Source organism: Callorhinus ursinus, unplaced genomic scaffold (genome assembly GCF_003265705.2).
Source record: "Callorhinus ursinus isolate GAN/ISIS: 27379988/994484 unplaced genomic scaffold, GSC_fseal_2.0 scaffold32, whole genome shotgun sequence".
NCBI lineage: Eukaryota > Metazoa > Chordata > Mammalia > Carnivora > Otariidae > Callorhinus > Callorhinus ursinus.
This window is the reverse complement of record NW_027397094.1, coordinates 9,201,654-9,218,712: the sequence shown is the minus strand read 5'-3', so window position 1 is coordinate 9,218,712 and position 17,059 is coordinate 9,201,654. Positions and strand designations below refer to the sequence as shown.

The window sequence follows — 17,059 nt, the reverse complement described above, 5'->3', positions numbered from 1 at the left end:
GGATAGCTGAACCTAGAACAAATATGTCCATACAGACAAGACTGTGGCAGTCACGTATTAAGGTCTTTCTGTTCCAAATGTGGTGGGAGAGATATGGCGTTGGGTGCACCCTCTTGTTATGGGAGCTGGTATTGCGAAGAATACATAGAATATGTCTGCCTTTCCAGTATGCATTCCACATGACACAGAATTGTGGTTTAGATCATACACTCCTATCACTGAATAGCCTACCTTGAGATTTTGTTTACATGGTTTGTCTCAATTAGCTTAATGTATAATTAGCTATCCTTGAGTTAGAAAGCATGTTATCTTTAAATGGGTTTCCATATGGAAATATAACTTTACCTTAAATTACTAACTTAAAATTAATTATGTGGCCGGTCTGATTTAGACTGTTTCTATAAGCTGGGGGGTGCTATAAAATTGAGTTTAATGTGAAAATAGTCATATTGAAATGCCGTTTATTTAAATCACAGCAAATATTTATTCAGATAGACTTGATATTTGAAAAAGAAAATGAGATAAAAAGGTTAATGAAAAAATCTTTGACAATGTATATCTTTTGCGTGGAAGATCATTGTAAGAGAAAAGTGTAATTTGGGAAAAGGGGAAATGTGTGTGGAATTGGTCAACATATAGAGAAAGAATGAGAGTCTTCTAGGAGTAATTCTGCATTAAATCTACATTTAAACTTATTTAGGAAACTTTAAAGTTTAGAGAAATATAAGAATGCGCATTATCTTATTTTTCTTTTGGGGGAGAAAAGGGAAAATAGCACTTCAAAAGTATTATTTATTTCTGAAGATGACTTAGGCATGCTGAGTTTTTGAGGATGCGCCCATTTTCTCTTCCTTATAAAGACAAATGATTTACTTTCTTACAGAAAGAAAATGTGTTGTTTAAGCTCTGGTGTGTAACAATGCGAACTTTCTTTTAATGGTATTTTAGCTTTTAATTACAGGCAACCTGTTGAAAATGAGCCTGGGGGGAAAAAAAACATAAAATTCACAAAACTAGAATTTCTTGAATCCACACCAGTAAATTTAATAGAAAGAAAATTAAATGATGTAAATAAAAACAAAGTTCCCTTGTGTATTTGCTAATTATAAAGTAATAATTTTGTTCATATTTTTACCTAAAATTTCCTGTATCATTTCCCGAGCCAACATACTATTCTTGTCTAACAAAGTTGTTAACATTGGAAGAATTACTTGTCTACTCCTAAATGACCTGGACATTGTCAGTGTAACTATTAAGAAACTGGGTCTTCTTTGCAATGCAGGGCAGTTTATGTCGAGAACAGCTGTGGTAAGAATGGCACTTCAGATATGAGATGAATGAATTGTGAATCATATGAAGATGGAGTCCCTGACGGGTATGCAGAGAGATGCATCTGTCCTTCACTTGCGGAACCTAATTTTATGTCCTAATATATTGTGACCCATAGCATTACCCTCACCTTGTGGTTCTGAAGTATTCAGTGAGTAACTGGAAATGTTTTATTTTATACAATATGTTTGTGAATTTAAAATATATTTTTCTTGCAGGAGAATATCAAAATGACATACATGACTCCAATAAAAAAAATTAATCAAATGCCTCTACCATGGTTATTTAAAAAAATTAATCAGCATAATAAATGGTGCCTTATGCTTAATCCTTGAATGTGGTGCTTCCCTAGGTGTGATGGCAGTGAAATGGTCCACAGGACTTTTTACCTGTCAATCTCATTTAGTCCAGGGGAATCCCTGTGCTAGTTATCTGTCTTAACAGAACTTGGGGATAGAATTGCAGCCTCAGTGGAAAGTTTTGATTTTAAGGGAGAAAGCTGAAGAGATCATCTAATGAATTGGACAAGAGGCAAAGCTTGTCAAATTGGAAGTTAATTTCTCATGTCTGATGGGCTCTATCTTTTCCATTAAGCAAGTGGTCCCTGTTCAGATCAAATTAAAAGTAGGCTCTCTGAATCCTAAATCAGTAGTCTTGGCCCTTCTTCCTCAACCAGCACTCCACAGAAAGTCTGTACAGGTGCCAAAGTTACCCCCATTCAATTATAACCCCACATTTGCGTCTGGAGGGCTCCCTTAGACTTTTCCATTCCCTAAAATGTGCACATCCTGGGCAGGGTAGATCTGCATTAGCCATTGCCTTCAAACGAGGAAATAAAGACAGTTTTGTTGCCGTGAAGCTGTTGAAAATATTGAATCACAACGGACCTTACAAGAAAATTGTGTTTCCTCCCCCAGCGTTTCTTCCCCAGCATGCAAGTGGAGGGGACAGTAGTTGCCCTGTGCACGGTGCAGAGTGCTTTTGAGGGTCCGAAGCCATGACGCATGTGAAACTGATTTTTGAACAATCTCTAAAGCACTATTAAATGTGGCGCATGATTTAGACCCTTAATATGATTTGACGTGGAGCACAGAGAGCCAGGGTGCAGGTGTCTCTCTGGCTCAGTAGTTGGCTGCCTTGTGTTCCTTTCTGTCCATACGTTTTGGCGGCTTGTAGACGCCGCAGCCTCTGGCAGGCTCTCCCCTGCAGGCTGGCAGTTTTGCTGTCCCACCTGTTGAAACTCCCTGCTCATCCACTCCTGAAGGCCAAGTACTCTGGCTGGCATGCACCTTCTTAGACTTTTCTCTGCCGAGGCTGCAGCTCCCCGCATTGACAGTCCTGGGATCCACTGGTGGTGACAGCAAGCCAACGGAAGGGATATTTGAGCTACTGCCATCTTCTTCTCACCGATGGTGCCATGTCATCTGGAAGCCGGCTGGAATATGAACACTTTGAGGAGAAACAATGCTGGGAAAAAAATGGGTGACTACAATTGGACAAACAGGAGGTGGCAGATGCCTGGAGGCTTTGAGCTCGAGCCTACCCCAGCCCTGCTCTGTGTGAGACCCTGAGGCTGGGCCTCCAGATTCTTCTGCCAGGGAGCTCCACAGAAGGGAGTGTAAGGTCGGCTCCCCTGCCCTAACCTTAGCGAGCTCTAGTGTTTGCCATGTTCAGCTGGCCTCAGTTTCTCTCTCTTTTTTTTAAAGATTTTTTATTTATTTATTTATTTATTTGAGAGAGAGAGAGAGAGAGAGAATGAGAGAGAGACAGCACGAGAGGGAAGAGGGTCAGAGGGAGAAGCAGACCCCCCGCTGAGCAGGGAGCCCGATGCGGGACTCGATCCCGGGACTCCGGGATCATGCCCCGAGCCGAAGGCAGTCGCCCAACTAACTGAGCCACCCAGGCACCCCTGGCCTCAGTTTCTCTTAACACTTTTCCTAGTTGCCATCTCCTAGGCTAGACTTCTCTTTTGTTTGCATTTTTAGTACTAAAGTGTTGCCTGGAAGGACTTTAGCGATGACCTTGGCAGTGAGCCTCACCCTTGCCAAGAACTTCTCTCCAGGAGCAAGACTACATTCTTTCTCTTCCCAGTCTCTGAGGCAACCCCAACGTGGACAAACCCCCTGGGCCTAAGGCACAGCCACCCTCCTGACAATGCATATCATTTCTGCCTGGAGACCTGTGCTGCCAAGTTCCACTTGACAAATCAAGTCTCCTTGTGTGTCATTGTTGGCAGGATCAAATCTCAGTTCTCCACACTCCTCCTGGCCACTGTAATTTGAGTTGCTGACTATCCGCTACAGAATTAATTCTTCATTAGGTCATTTGTTCTAGCCTAGCCCTAGCTTATTTCCTGTTCCCAGTGTTCCCTTGAAATCTGGCACACCAGCTGAGCCGTGACATAGTCTACCTTCAGTCACCTCTACTGCAGGAAGTAGTGTTAGTATAGACATCCTGGGTCAGGCAGGATATCCTCCAACTACTGCTGTTCAGATAAAATTCAGGTATGGTGAAGCCAAAGTAAAGTATTGCCAGCCTGTTTCAGAGAGGATGGGGCTACCAGATGTCTACTGCAGGGGACCATGCATTTATGGTTGCGAGGTGTTCTTCTGCTAAAGCCTTCTAATTTATCACAGGTAGCTATGGCCCCAAGAATTAAATTCATACCAGAGTATCCTACCAATGAGCTTTAGGAAAACGGATCCACTGACAGCCTTTGTCCATTTTTTTTTTTTAACTTACACTTTGGAGCAGGTTCCCTCACTGGAATTGCCCATTGGACCCAGTCTGGAGAGAAACCCAGTTACTGCCCAGCTAAGAACCACTCCTTGCCCACAGCCATTTGGAGTTTCATCTAGCCAGCTCTTATTTCCTGTGGATCCCAATCCAGTTGTATTTGGCAGACTCCAAGAATCCATATAAATTTCAAATATTGCTGGGTTCTATGTGTCTATGTATCTATCTATATCTATGTGAATTCATTGAGAAGTGTTCATTGAACACAGTGATTTTTTTTGTGATTTTCAGGGTTTTTTTTTAACTTCATAGTAGTCTAAATGCACAATTTCTCTCATGGGGAGATCCCTCAAATTGTCTGCATTGAAAAGAAGTTCTCATACATAAAATGGATGAGGAGATTCTCCTGTCTTGTTTGCCTGTGATTCCTCACATGAAAATAACACATGCTGTGTACATGATCTTGTGGGAAGGGAGACATTCGGGAAAACTGGAATTGCCACAATAGTCCTTCGTATCGAGTCCTCCTTTCTGCCTGCCTTGCCCCCAAATCCCCAGCCAACCTTTTTCAACTTTCCTTGAGTGCAGCTATCCTTCAGCTTTTCTTGTGATAAATTATTTTAAACCCCTAAATTCATTTAATTGTGAAAAACTGAAAATTTAAGTGACTACAAGCCATATGTATGTCCTTCCTCCAAATTCCGGTTGTACAATCTTTAAGAGTCAATGTGACAGCCAAGGATAACCCAGGTTGTATTTATGAAGTTCACTTCATGAGAGTATAACTAAATTTTATTTTACTTGCCTGACTAGAATGAGTCTATCCATCTGCCTGCCTTTCTATCTATCTAACTATCTATCTATCTATCTATCTATCTATCTATCTATCTATCTATCTTTTATCCACTGTCTGTGTGTATCCATCTCTCTTTTTCACTTACACACCTGAGTGTATATTTCTGTGGTAAATCTCCCCGACAGTGTTCAGTGTTACCTAATGTGCCAGGAACCACAGACATCCTTTTTTGGATTCACAAGAGAGTGAACCACAGCTGCGCCTTCCAGGAGCTTATGATCTGCATGAGTTGAGAGCAGCTCCAGAAATCTAAGACTTGGAAGGTGATGTTAAGCGCCACATTGATTTCCCATGGCTTAAAACAGAAGAAATATATTCTCTCCTAATTCTGGAGCCTGGAAGTCTGAAGTCAACGTGTGGGCAGGTGCACAATTCCTCCCAAGACTCCTGGGGAGAATCCTTCCTTGTCATCTGCAGCTTGCGATCGCAGTCTACATTCCTGAACTTGTGCCTGCCTCTAGTCTCTGCCTCTGTGGTCACATTGCCTCCTCTTTTTCTGTGTGTCACCTTCTCTGTGTGCCCGTCTTATAAGAATACATGTGATTCCAGGATAAGCTCCTCCTTCCAAAAGCCTTAACTATCACATCTTTTACTGTATAAGGTAATATTTGCAGGCTTTGGGAATTAGGATGTGGACATATGTTTTAAGAGGCCACCGTTGAGCCAGCTACAAATGTTATCGATGAACAACATTCTACTTGATGATTCCCTGTTGAATTGTGTGGTCTGTAGGCTTTGAGAAATTAATGCTCGCAAGGCAGCCTATTCCTTTTTCAGAGAGCAGTGAGAAGCAGCTCCTCCTTACATTGAGCCAAAAATCTAATTCTTACTGTGCTTGTTTGCCCTCCTAATAATTCTGAGAATTATGAAGAAAATACTTCTGATCTTTCTTCTAGAAGAAAATCCTTAAAGTTCAACAGTTTAAAGTTAATTCAACCTGGTCTTTTATGCCCCTTTGAAATTTTCACCTTTATTCTTAATCTTTTTATTTGCACTGGATGCCTAAGGTCCAGCCCCCCCCCCCCCACACACACACCCAATTTTACTGCCCTCTGACCCTAACCTTTGGCTCTCTGGCTTTCATCCTCACCAGGTTCACAAAAGCCGCTCTGCCAAAAGTCACGGGTGACCTCTCAGTCACAAAACAAGTGGTCCTTCCCCAGGTGTCCCCTTTACTCTCTTAACAACACCTTCCCCCTCCCCTTATTTTCAAAGGTCCTGCTCCCCTGGCTCTCCTCCCCTGGGGCTCTTCTGCCTCCTCCCACCTTCCCCACCTCATCTCCTGAGCAGCTCCCGAGGCTAAGAATTTCTCCTCAGCTGACTCCCTTGCCTTTCTCAACCCTCCTCCTTTTGTAACTGCATTTATTTTTATGCCTTCCAGTGTCCTCAGTGCGGATCCCACCCATTTCATGGTCTCCAGGCCCGGCTTGGCTTCTGGAAGGAGCATTTCCATGAGCTGGCTGGACCGCGCAGCCTTCATCTGTTTCCTCCTCATCCTGCTCTCCTGGGGTTTCCTATTTCTATGAATAGCATGACCGACCATCCTACAGCTCAACATTTCTGAGTAATCTCGATTTATTCTCTTCCATTACCTCCCACATTTAGTCAGATGCCAAATTGTAGGGCGCCTGGGTGGCTCAGATGGTTAAGCGTCTGCCTTCGGCTCAGGTCATGATCCCAGGGTCCTGGGATTGAGTCCCGCATCGGGCTCCCTGCTCCTTGGGAGCCTGCTTCTCCCTCTGCTTCTCTCTCTCTCTCTATCCCTCTGTCTCTCATGAATGAATAAATAAAATCTTTAAAAAAAAAAAAGATGCCAAATTGTAATAACTCAACCAAGTAATAGCTCAAACCTCTTGGCTTCTTTTCTTTCCTCTTACCAGCACCTTGATTTATTGCTTTTCCAACTTTAGTGTGCATTCAGATCACATAGAGAACTTGGTAAAAGACAGACTGTGAATCAGGAGGTCTGGGCCGAGGCCTGAGAATCTGCATTTCTAACAAGCCCAGGTGATGGGGATGCTGATGTGAGTCCTGCCTTCTGTACACCTGTCTCACACGGTCTCTGAGCTTTCCAGATGAATTCACTGACTATGCCCTCTTCTTCTAATCCATTTGATACAGATCACTTTAATTGAAGACCCAATCTGATCATTTTTTTCTCCTATTCTCAGAAGACTTCTTTGATGCCCCCTTCTATTATTACTGAATAACAATTAAATCTATTACATCAGCATTCAACTAGCATTTGACTTGTTCCGTAGCTTGGATTTACATTTTAAATTCAATTCCAAGTCTCAAGGTCGCCTTTCCCTTAGCACTTGCTCTTCTGTATATGCTCTGCTATTTTCATGACTTTCATGTTTTCTTATGCTGCATAGAATGCCCTTTCTTCCACATCCTCATGGGCCCAGATTTTAGCAATTTGTCAAGGACTGCTTGAACTGACATTTCTTACCATGAATTCATCTTTTAGTTACTTTATCAGATTCTCAGTTTCATCACCGGTCACATTTACTCTTGTGTGTGTGTAAATTATTTCAAACACTGAAGTGTGAAGTCCTTGAAGATGCTATGTCTCATTTGTCCTTGATTGCCCTAAAGGACCCTATCCGGAGTCTTCCTGTAAATGCTCAGTATACTCATCAACATATAAAATATGTAAATATAGTGTATTGGCTGCTTTCTTGTTATGAAAGTAATAGAGGTTATACTAAAAAGCAAACATTACAACAATAATATGTGATGTCAAAAGTAAAAGTCTGTCATGACCCAGTGCCCCATAAGAAAACTACGGTTAACAATTTGATGCATGAACCTCTGAAACTTCTTTAAAGTAAGCTCTATACCAAGTGTGGGGCTTGAACTCATGACCCCGGGGTCAAGAGTCACGTGCTTTCCTGACTGAGCCAGCCAGGTACTCCAGTCCTCTGATATTTTTCTATATACATCCTCTCATCTACTTTATACAAAACTGAGATAATAATAGATGTTTGTGACCTGACTTTAAATGTAAATCTACCTCCTTATTTTTTAAAATCTGCAACGTAGTCCATAAGATCTACTGATTTCATGGCATAAAAATCAATCCACTTAAAATGGCCCAGCAGTATAGAAATACATTTGCTTTGAACTTCTGATCAGTTAAGCATGTTTAAATTCAGCACTTTCTCTGCCCCCAGGATTAGACCTTTTGGAGTTATAAGAGTAAGACATAATACTGCCCCGGTAGGCACAAGTTACTCTTGTACCTTCAGGCTAATGTTGGCCGGTGGACTGGTGGAGAAATAATAGTCACTCATGTTTGATGCCAGATTACAATCATCATGTTTGATGACAAGTACTTTCGGATAGCTGAATTTTATATTGAAATTTAAACTTTCACATACTTTAGATCTATTAAGAGCAGATGATTCATTTTGAATTCTGAATGTGGACAATATTTATTTATCTAACATACATATATATATATACATACATATATTAGTTTTTGTTTCATGAATGAATCTAAGCGTAGAGTAAAAAAAACCCAGAAAGTCTTTAACAAAGATCTAACAAAATCATTTTGTATATTTAACAAAACTGCAAATTAGGGAGAAGTGCCAAGAGAAAACAAAAGGTCATATGTACTGTGTCTTAGAATGTCAGTAAGTGAGTGCGCAATATAAGGTATTTGTTGAGAAGAAAATTCTTATAGAACTCAAAATCAAAATTCCTCCAAGAATTTTGGAGAGATACCTCTTAATAAAGATGAATGCTACTACTACCATATTTCTCAATTTTTGAAGAATGAGTTTTGGGGTAGAATTCTGGAAGGTCATTTGCCTGGGGAGCGGGAGGGGTGGAGTCGGCTTGGGGAACCTCCGGTTGTCAGTGAAGCTGGTTTTGTCTCGCGAAGAGAAAACCTGCAAGGAGAATGGCAGGCAAGAAGTGGCTAACGCTTGTAGATGAATAAGACGCCTGTGGTCCGAGTTAGCGAAATTATATGGAGCACAACTCTACATCTTAAGTCATATTTGAGGAAACCGAGGTCCCAAGACATTGAGTGATTCACCCAAGGCCAGAGACTTAATAAGCCTGGGTCTTCGGACTCCATGTCTGGGTTTCTGTGTTCTTCCCAGGAGTCATCTTGCCAGCTGTCTTACCTCTTCCCTTGGAGATCTCAGCTGCCCTTGGGCTTTGGTGACGGCTGACCCAATTGTCTTCCCTTGAGTGTGGGACATCGTTTCTGGCGCTCTGTTGGACATTTCCACAAAGAATATCACCCGGTCACCTCTAATGTTCCGTTTGGACATTGCAACCCATCACCTGTCCTCAAAATAAACCATGCCTCCTGTTTTTCCTGTATTGATTGATTGCATCACAGTCACCCTGGAATCTCAGACTCGAACCTTCTGAATCTGTATTTCCTCGATTTGTAAGAGTGAGACATAATACTGTTCTCACACCGTCTCTTCATCCTGATGGGTTTTCCTGAGCTGCCCCATCCACTCCTTCCCTCCTTGTCCCATTGCCTCTTCCTTGAGGCGGGCGTGTCCCACCTTCCCCTCCCACAGTCCCCATGGCCTCGAACATGCGTCTTCTTGCTTTCCATCTGCTTTTGCTTTTCCCTATTCTGTCATTACATTTTCACTCAGACTTCCTACACAAATGTCAGTTCCATCCTCCTTACCTCCCTCTGCTGTGGCACTACGGCCCTGTTGACCTGCTGGAGGGCCCTTGCGTGGTCCTCCATTCTGCTGCCTCCAGGTTTTCGTCCAGACTCCCCCATGCTTCCGGAGCTGCCAGCCCTCCTCTGAGTGTGAGCAGGCCCACAGATACTGCAGACCCCCCTTCCCAGAGAAGAGTCACCTGTTCAGTCCTCAAGCCCCTTGGCTGTATTGTTCCCGCGTCTGCTGTAACATTTGCTCTACTTGTTCGCACTAGAACTAAATTATGTAAATAACGGGCTTTTCCTTTAGATTTTGAGCATCTCATCAGGAGCCACCATTATTTATTTTTCTATACCTAGGACTTTATGCTGTAAACTCTGAATGAGAAGCTCACGAAATCTGCCCCTGTATGGGCAGAGATTTTTATGTTACGTTTTTTTCACTGATAGATCCTGTGGGCCAAACACAGTCCTTGGCACATAATCGGCTCTCATTATGTATTTGTTGTTGGGTGAATTCTTTCTTACTACTCTTTTTGGGGAGGAAAATTAAATATGAGCGTTAGCAGTTTTCAGTGTATCTTGATAATGACAAAATGGTTTATGTATTAATAAACACTACAATACTCAACAGTTCTTGTTGAGTATCATACAGAACATAATAAAATTTTCCTTGCCCGGAGGGTTGTCTGTGTAGATACATGGTTACACTGGTGACCCTTAACATTTGGGGAGGGCACAGTCCTTTTGGATAACAGCCTCCAAATACGGCTCCTCTCACCAACTAATGCTAATTGTACTTTTGAAGTGGTCATTATTGGTTGATCATCATAAGTAGCCAGTCTCCTGAGGGATTCTTGTAACCACCAGAAAGGTTTAGAAATGGTGATGTTGGGGCGCCTGGGTGGCTCAGATGGTTAAGCGTCTGTCTTCAGCTCAGGTCATGATCCCAGGGTCCCGGGATCGAGCCCCACATCGGGCTCCCTGCTCCGCAGGGAGTCTGCTTCTCCCCCTCCCTCTGCTTCTCCCCCTGCTCATGCTCTCTCTCTTTCTCTCTCTCTCTCTGTATCTCTGTGTCTTGAATGAATACATACAAAAATCTTTAAAAAAAAAAAAGAAATGGTGATGTTTTAAGCCGCCTGGGTGTCTCTGTCGGTTAAGCGTCTACCTTCAGCTCAGGTCATGATCTCGGGGCTTAGGGATGGAACCCCTGCTCCCTGCTCAGTGGGGAGTCTGCTTGTCCCTCTGCCCGTTCCTTCCCCCAGCTTATAATACAGCTCAATGCTCTCCCTCTTAAATAAATAAATGGGATCTAAAAAAAAGAAAAAGAATTAATACCCGATAAAAGATGATTGGTAAAAAAATAAAAATAAAAATTAAGAGTGATGTATCTAAAGCCATACAAAGCCCAAGATCAAGGGCACCAGAATCATCTGGGGTGCTTGTTAGAAATGCAGTCTTGGGGATTGAAACCAGACCTGCTGAATCCGAATAGGGTCAGGTTCTGTCAGTCTGCATTTTAAATAAATATCTCGAACGATACTTCTGCTTGCTAAATTTTAAGACTCACTAACTGAAGATTAACAGTAAGAGAGAGAGAGACAGAGATAGAGATTGAGAGAGAAACATTTTCTGTTTTTTTTTTCTGAGTGGCCGGCTTGGCAAGGGGTACATTATCTTAGGCTGTTCTCTCTGGTAAGATGAGTCATATTCAATTTAGGGTGTTTCTCAGGCTTTGAGGAAGGGTGGAGTGCTCTTTTCCACTGGAATTTAAACACAGTCGAGCAAGGACTGAGATCTCAGGTGTTAGAAATAAGATGGAACTCTTTCCATCAAATATACTTTATTGTATCTAAATATATTGTTGTTTTTTTAATATGGATATGTGTTCATAGGTCATATTAAAATAGAAGTTCTTATCTCAAATATAGGCAGTCCTCAATGATTTTTTCTTTGTTTCTTGATTATATTTTGGAGCTATGATAAGCAGACCATATTTTTTGCATGTGTGTGTTGCTATACTTAAGGATTACCTTTCTGAGCAAGTATATCACATATATTATTGATATGAAAAACATAGTGTCAGGAAAGTGAGACAGAATAGTCTAGAACTGCTGCATACGTGCATAATAATTCAGTTATTATGAATATTCATAAAAGTCGGCATAGATTAGTTCTGCTCATTGATTTAAGGGCGTTCTATATAGATTTTCTAGAAATAAGTAAGTTTTAAAAAGCCTGCATAATACAATTAATAGTATTTCACAAATTTAAAGTATTATGTTAATTTTAAAGAGAATTAAACAAAATTATCAGTCACTCTGTTCTTTAGAATTTTAGAAATTCCTGTGGTAGGCAACCCATAGTCTGGTCTGTTCCTCTGCTGGCTATTGGTCATTTCATTAAATTTACTAAGTTCCTGAATTGTTTCAGTCACTATTCTAGGTGCTAGAGATAAAGGGATGAATAAACAGGGCAACATGCTGCCTTCAAGGAACTTCTATCTTTGTGAAAATCCATAGGATCTAGAATACTATTCCCAAGGGGTTCTAAACAAACCTCCCCTAACTTGGTGTCAAGATCAGAGAGATATGGGTATTAGAACAGCATGGCCAGTTAGATGTGTGACTTTCCTCTGCTTTACTTTTCCCCTACCCTTTTTTAAGTTTCCCCCCACCCCGCTACCTTTTAAACTTAGGGCTTAGATTGAGTTTTTCTCAAAAAAATATTGAGTGTTTTCTAGAAAAACTAGCCTGCTGATACTGATTTTTGCCACTAGATGGCAGACATCTGCATTTGTGTGTCCAATGAATGGGTCAAGTCTTGAAAAATTAAAATGAGGTTCAAAATGAGCCACTTGACATGAGAAAGTGTTGTTAGTTCTGCATGAGTGAGAGGTAAGGGTTGCTGTTATATTCCATAGATTTCATGCTTTAAATATGACCATTCCCTGGCATTTAATTTGTCTTTTGTTTTTTGTTTGGTATTTAGTTTTTAATGTGGCTGCCTGCTCTGTTTCCTTTTAAACACAGGACAACCTATATTTGAAACCCTTTTTGAAAGTCACATATATTGCTGAAGTTATGATGTAAGATACTGCCCTATAGTATCTTATAATTATAATATCTTATAATATCTACATTATAAGATATGAGATATGATATTCGCTAGAATAGAAATTCTCTACCACACTTTGACCAGTGTTCCCTTTGTGTAAATTTAAAAAAAAGTTAAAATAGACTTTGCAAGTTGAGACCTAGATGAACACACTTGGTGGATCTAGGGAATGTGCTACGATTCCAGATGTGTGAGAAACAAAGTTAATTTGTTTTTGTTTTGTTTTGTTTTGTTTGTGGTGACAGAAGGAACAAAGATACTAGAAACTCAGCCTGACTACTTCATTTGATCTACCATTGGCTGCAGGAATGCAAAGACAATGAAACATGAACAGAAGTTATATCGGGCAACGCTTATGTATAAACCAAGATTAACATTACCATTGCAGAGTGGAAAGTTGGCTCAGATCTTGCTAATGAAGATCCCACCTATTTATCCTCTTTTCAACACAGAAATAACTAACCGAAGCATGAGATTCGGCATGTCTTTTAGAAGACTGAGGGTGGCATCTTGTGTGTTTTCCAAGTGCAAACCAGACCAATCTATAAAGAAGGAGTACTTAACAGACTCTTTAAAATTTTAGAAAGCTCACACCAACTATAGATGCTGCCTTTGATGTCGTAAGCAGCCTGGACATGATTGTCTTAGGGCAGCTAGGTTCAGACGGGTCTATAAAAATTTGTGGCAAAGTCTTGCCCCGAGATATGTGTTTATAATCTACAAAAATGTTAATTTGTAAAATAGAGTTATCGGAGCCAAGTTGTTCTTGGGATTCAAAGGGTGGAGAAGCCAAATCTTTCTGGAGGGATTCCAGGAACTTCTTAGTTGCAGGAATTTCACTTGAGAGATACTTTAAAGGACCAGTAAGATTTGAAGAGATGGAAATGCAAGGCATGCTAGCCAAGCAAAACTTACCTTACATGTGCAGACTCTCTGCTATTTTTTGTCTGTACCAGGAACAGTCCACCTCGGAGTCTTGCATGTACTCATCTCTCTGTCTGGAACACTCTCTAGAAATTAGTATTTAGGTCTTCCTCCGGTATCACCTGATCAAGCATGCTGTGACCACCTCACCTGAAATGGCATGCACTGTCTTCCATTATTCACCATCTCAATCTACCGTCTTTCTATTTAGAGTATTTATCAGCATCTGACATCATGGGTATTTACCTTTCATTTATTGTCTGCTTATAATCACTGCAATATGAGCTCTCTGAGACCAAGAACTTGATCTTTTTTTTTAAGATTTTATTTGTTTGAGAGAGTGAGCAAGAGAGAGAGCACGAGCAGGGGAAGGAGCAGAGGGAGAGGGAGAAGCAGACTCCCTGCTGAACAGGGAGCCTGATGTGGGGCTTGATCCCAGGACGCCGGGATCATGACCTGAGCTGAAGGGAGACGTGTAACCGACTGAGCCACCCAGGAACCCCAGACCTTTTTTATTAATCTCTAAATCTCCAGTTCCTAGAACACTGCCTGGCCCACAGTAGGTTCACAACAAACACTGACTGAATAAAGGAATATTAAGTGCCACTTTTGTGTTTCTCATTGCAGAAACAAAACCTGACAAACCCACCACATATTGTCCTTTCGACCATGGCCTTTTCTTTTGTACACCCATATTAAAATCATCACTAAGCATCATTTACAGTGAACTGCAGGATTCTAGACTGGAAAAACAATGAAATAAACTAGCACATTCCGTCAAGTTTACTTGAGTATGCCTAGCCTCATTTCCAATAATGCTATTTTCCCCTATTTTCCTATTACAGTTACATAAGAGAGAAGCAACTTGCCACCTTCTCATGTTCAAAAATTCTATTTTCATAAATGCTCATTTACTTAATTATAATAAGCATATGCATTACAAAGGAAGTCAAGAAATTTCTTAGGTTATAAAATGGAAGGGGAAGACGAAATAGGACTTTTCTGAATTTGTACATTACATTAGGAATCAACAGGGAGTGCCTACTCTATGTAAACTATGCAAAATGTGACAGATAATCAAGAGTACGTTGGCCTGGGATGCTCTTGATATGCCACAAGATCCTTAATTTTCTGCATTACTTGGCTAATATGATTTCCAGTGGTTTGGTTATTCTGAGGCTCTTTAAAATACATTAAGTATTGTACTTTATTAGGTTTTTCGCAACAAAATCTAGATCTCGAAATATTGCTAAATGTACTTGAAGATAATGTATTCTATTTTTTATTTCTCCGATAGTTTTTGAGCAGTTGCTTATGCCAGGATGCTGCTCTAGGTTGGAGAAAGAGTACTAGAGAAAGAAGACAGGGTCTTGCCTTCATAGACCTTGAGGCTTAAGTGGATCAACTAATTTTTCTTGCTATTAAGAGGTAGCTTTAAAGAATACTATAATAAGTAATCTGGTTTGAAGGGTGCTGATCCGTGGGCATAATCGGGAGAAGATCAGTGTTCCTAATACTGCAAATTTTCCCTGATGATGGTTGGATAGAAGGCACTCACTGGAGACTCTGTTTCTGTGGACCTGCATATCCAAACGCACACACACTCAAGTGTATGAATTGTTTCAGCGGCACCAAGAACTCAGTGGGGCCTGAATTTTTCCCATTTTTCAGGTCTTGAAACCATAGGTGTAGATGAAAACCTTTGTCTGGGCGCCGAGTCAAAGTGGGAAACAATGCTTGTACAGGTAAGGTTTCGAAGCAGGTTATTTGGAAAGTTAGGAAAATATTTTACTGGGATCACATAGAAGCCATTGTCCAATAGATTTTGGAGCTGTCACGAGCTTGACTTACTGGTCTCTAAAAGGCAACAAGATGCTTGGGATGGGTATCAGGAAATTCACTGAATAGAGAATATCTTTTGTTAAAACAAGCTCATTGATCTAGATACTAGAGCAGTTTTGATTTGAGGTTATTTACTGCTCTAACATTTTAAAGAATGTTTTGGTGTGTGTTACTATATTAGGTGGCTGATATTAACCTTAAAATGTTTTTTAACCACAAAATCCTCTCATGCTCCCAGAATTGTAAGGCCCTTCTCAGTTTCTACTAATTTCCATTCCAAAGTTCTCCAACCATTCTTTTTCTGTTAATTTTCTTTTAATTCAGTGTTTCTCTTCTGGATTTTCTTCATTATCACCCCCCTAAGGAGCCTTTTCAATGTTTGTTTGGTTTTTTGTTTTGGGGGGGTTTGGTCCTAATGTCCTCTTTAATCCATGAAAATTTAATACCATACATTTGCTATACATCTGTTTATAAAATGTGGCCATTCAGCAAGTTGGAAATCATTGCAATCTCTACTACTTTTATCTGCCCTGTAAGAACCCATTTTTACCCCCAAGGGGTAATATCACCAGTACAGAATGCATACCGTCATCATTTACAAGGACGGTCTCGAGGCAGAAGTGATTTTATGGCCTCTCACGCTTCCCTGCGCCTTTAGTCCCATTTGTTGTTGCCCAGAAGCTCTGTACCCTTTGAGTGATTCCCTCATGTCAGCGGTCAGCATCTCTCCTCCACCATCTCTTCGTTGGAATCCTCTGATCCTCCAGGACTGGTTCTAGAATTGACTCATCTGCTATCCCTAAAGAAGGATTTCCAGTAACACGTCTCCTCCACTCTTGTTGCCCTTTAATACTGGGTCTCTGAGCAGTCAAGAAGATCAATATGTTTTTCAGAGGCAAAATAAGAAAATCCAAGCATGATTTCATTTATCTTCTAGCTTCTTGCTGCCCTTTTTGTCAGCCCCATGGCTGCAGGTGTCCTTAAACTTGCTTTGTCCCGACTGGCAAATCTGTCTGTTCTCACTTCCAAAGTACAGTTGAGATAAAGGGCAGCCTAGATATAGCCACTGTTTTGTTTTTTTTTATACGATTTACACAGTTGTTGCAGTCCTATGTCATCAAAGAGTTTTGAAGTTTTTGTAATATCTCAGTCCTTTAGAAAGTCACACGTCTCCCAAGGCTGTGATAAAATTATAGCAGTCCTCAGCACCCCATGCCTCCCAGCTTCCCACTCTTGAGAGGCAAGCATTTTCCACTCTTCAGGCTCTTGTTGTTGTTGTTGTTGTTTTTATTTACTTCCCATATTTCTAAGTATCATTCTTGGACTACCGTGTCTTGCTTTTTGGCTTTTAGAATTTACTTTCTACTATTGGAAATGTCTTTCCTTATACTCCCGAGAGAATCACATTAAAATTTTGGTTGTGTTTGTACTTGATATTAACATGTTTTGACTATGTAAATTTTACTCACTACTGTGAACCATTTAGTGAACTATGATATTTTCTCTTTTTGTATTTTTTTTGTTTTCTCAGAATTAATACTTGTCTCAAGTTCTCCCTTCCTCTCTCTCTTTTCCTTCCTTCCTCCCCCCCTTCCTTCCTTCCTCCC

The 17,059-nt window shown here is 40.8% G+C and overlaps 1 protein-coding gene across 2 annotated transcripts in view; it reads left to right on the top strand.

The window, feature by feature from the left end:
* The window catches only part of CHRM3 (cholinergic receptor muscarinic 3), a 476,047-nt gene that overhangs the window by 2,022 nt on the left and 456,966 nt on the right, over positions 1–17,059 (top strand). The window lies entirely within an intron of this gene.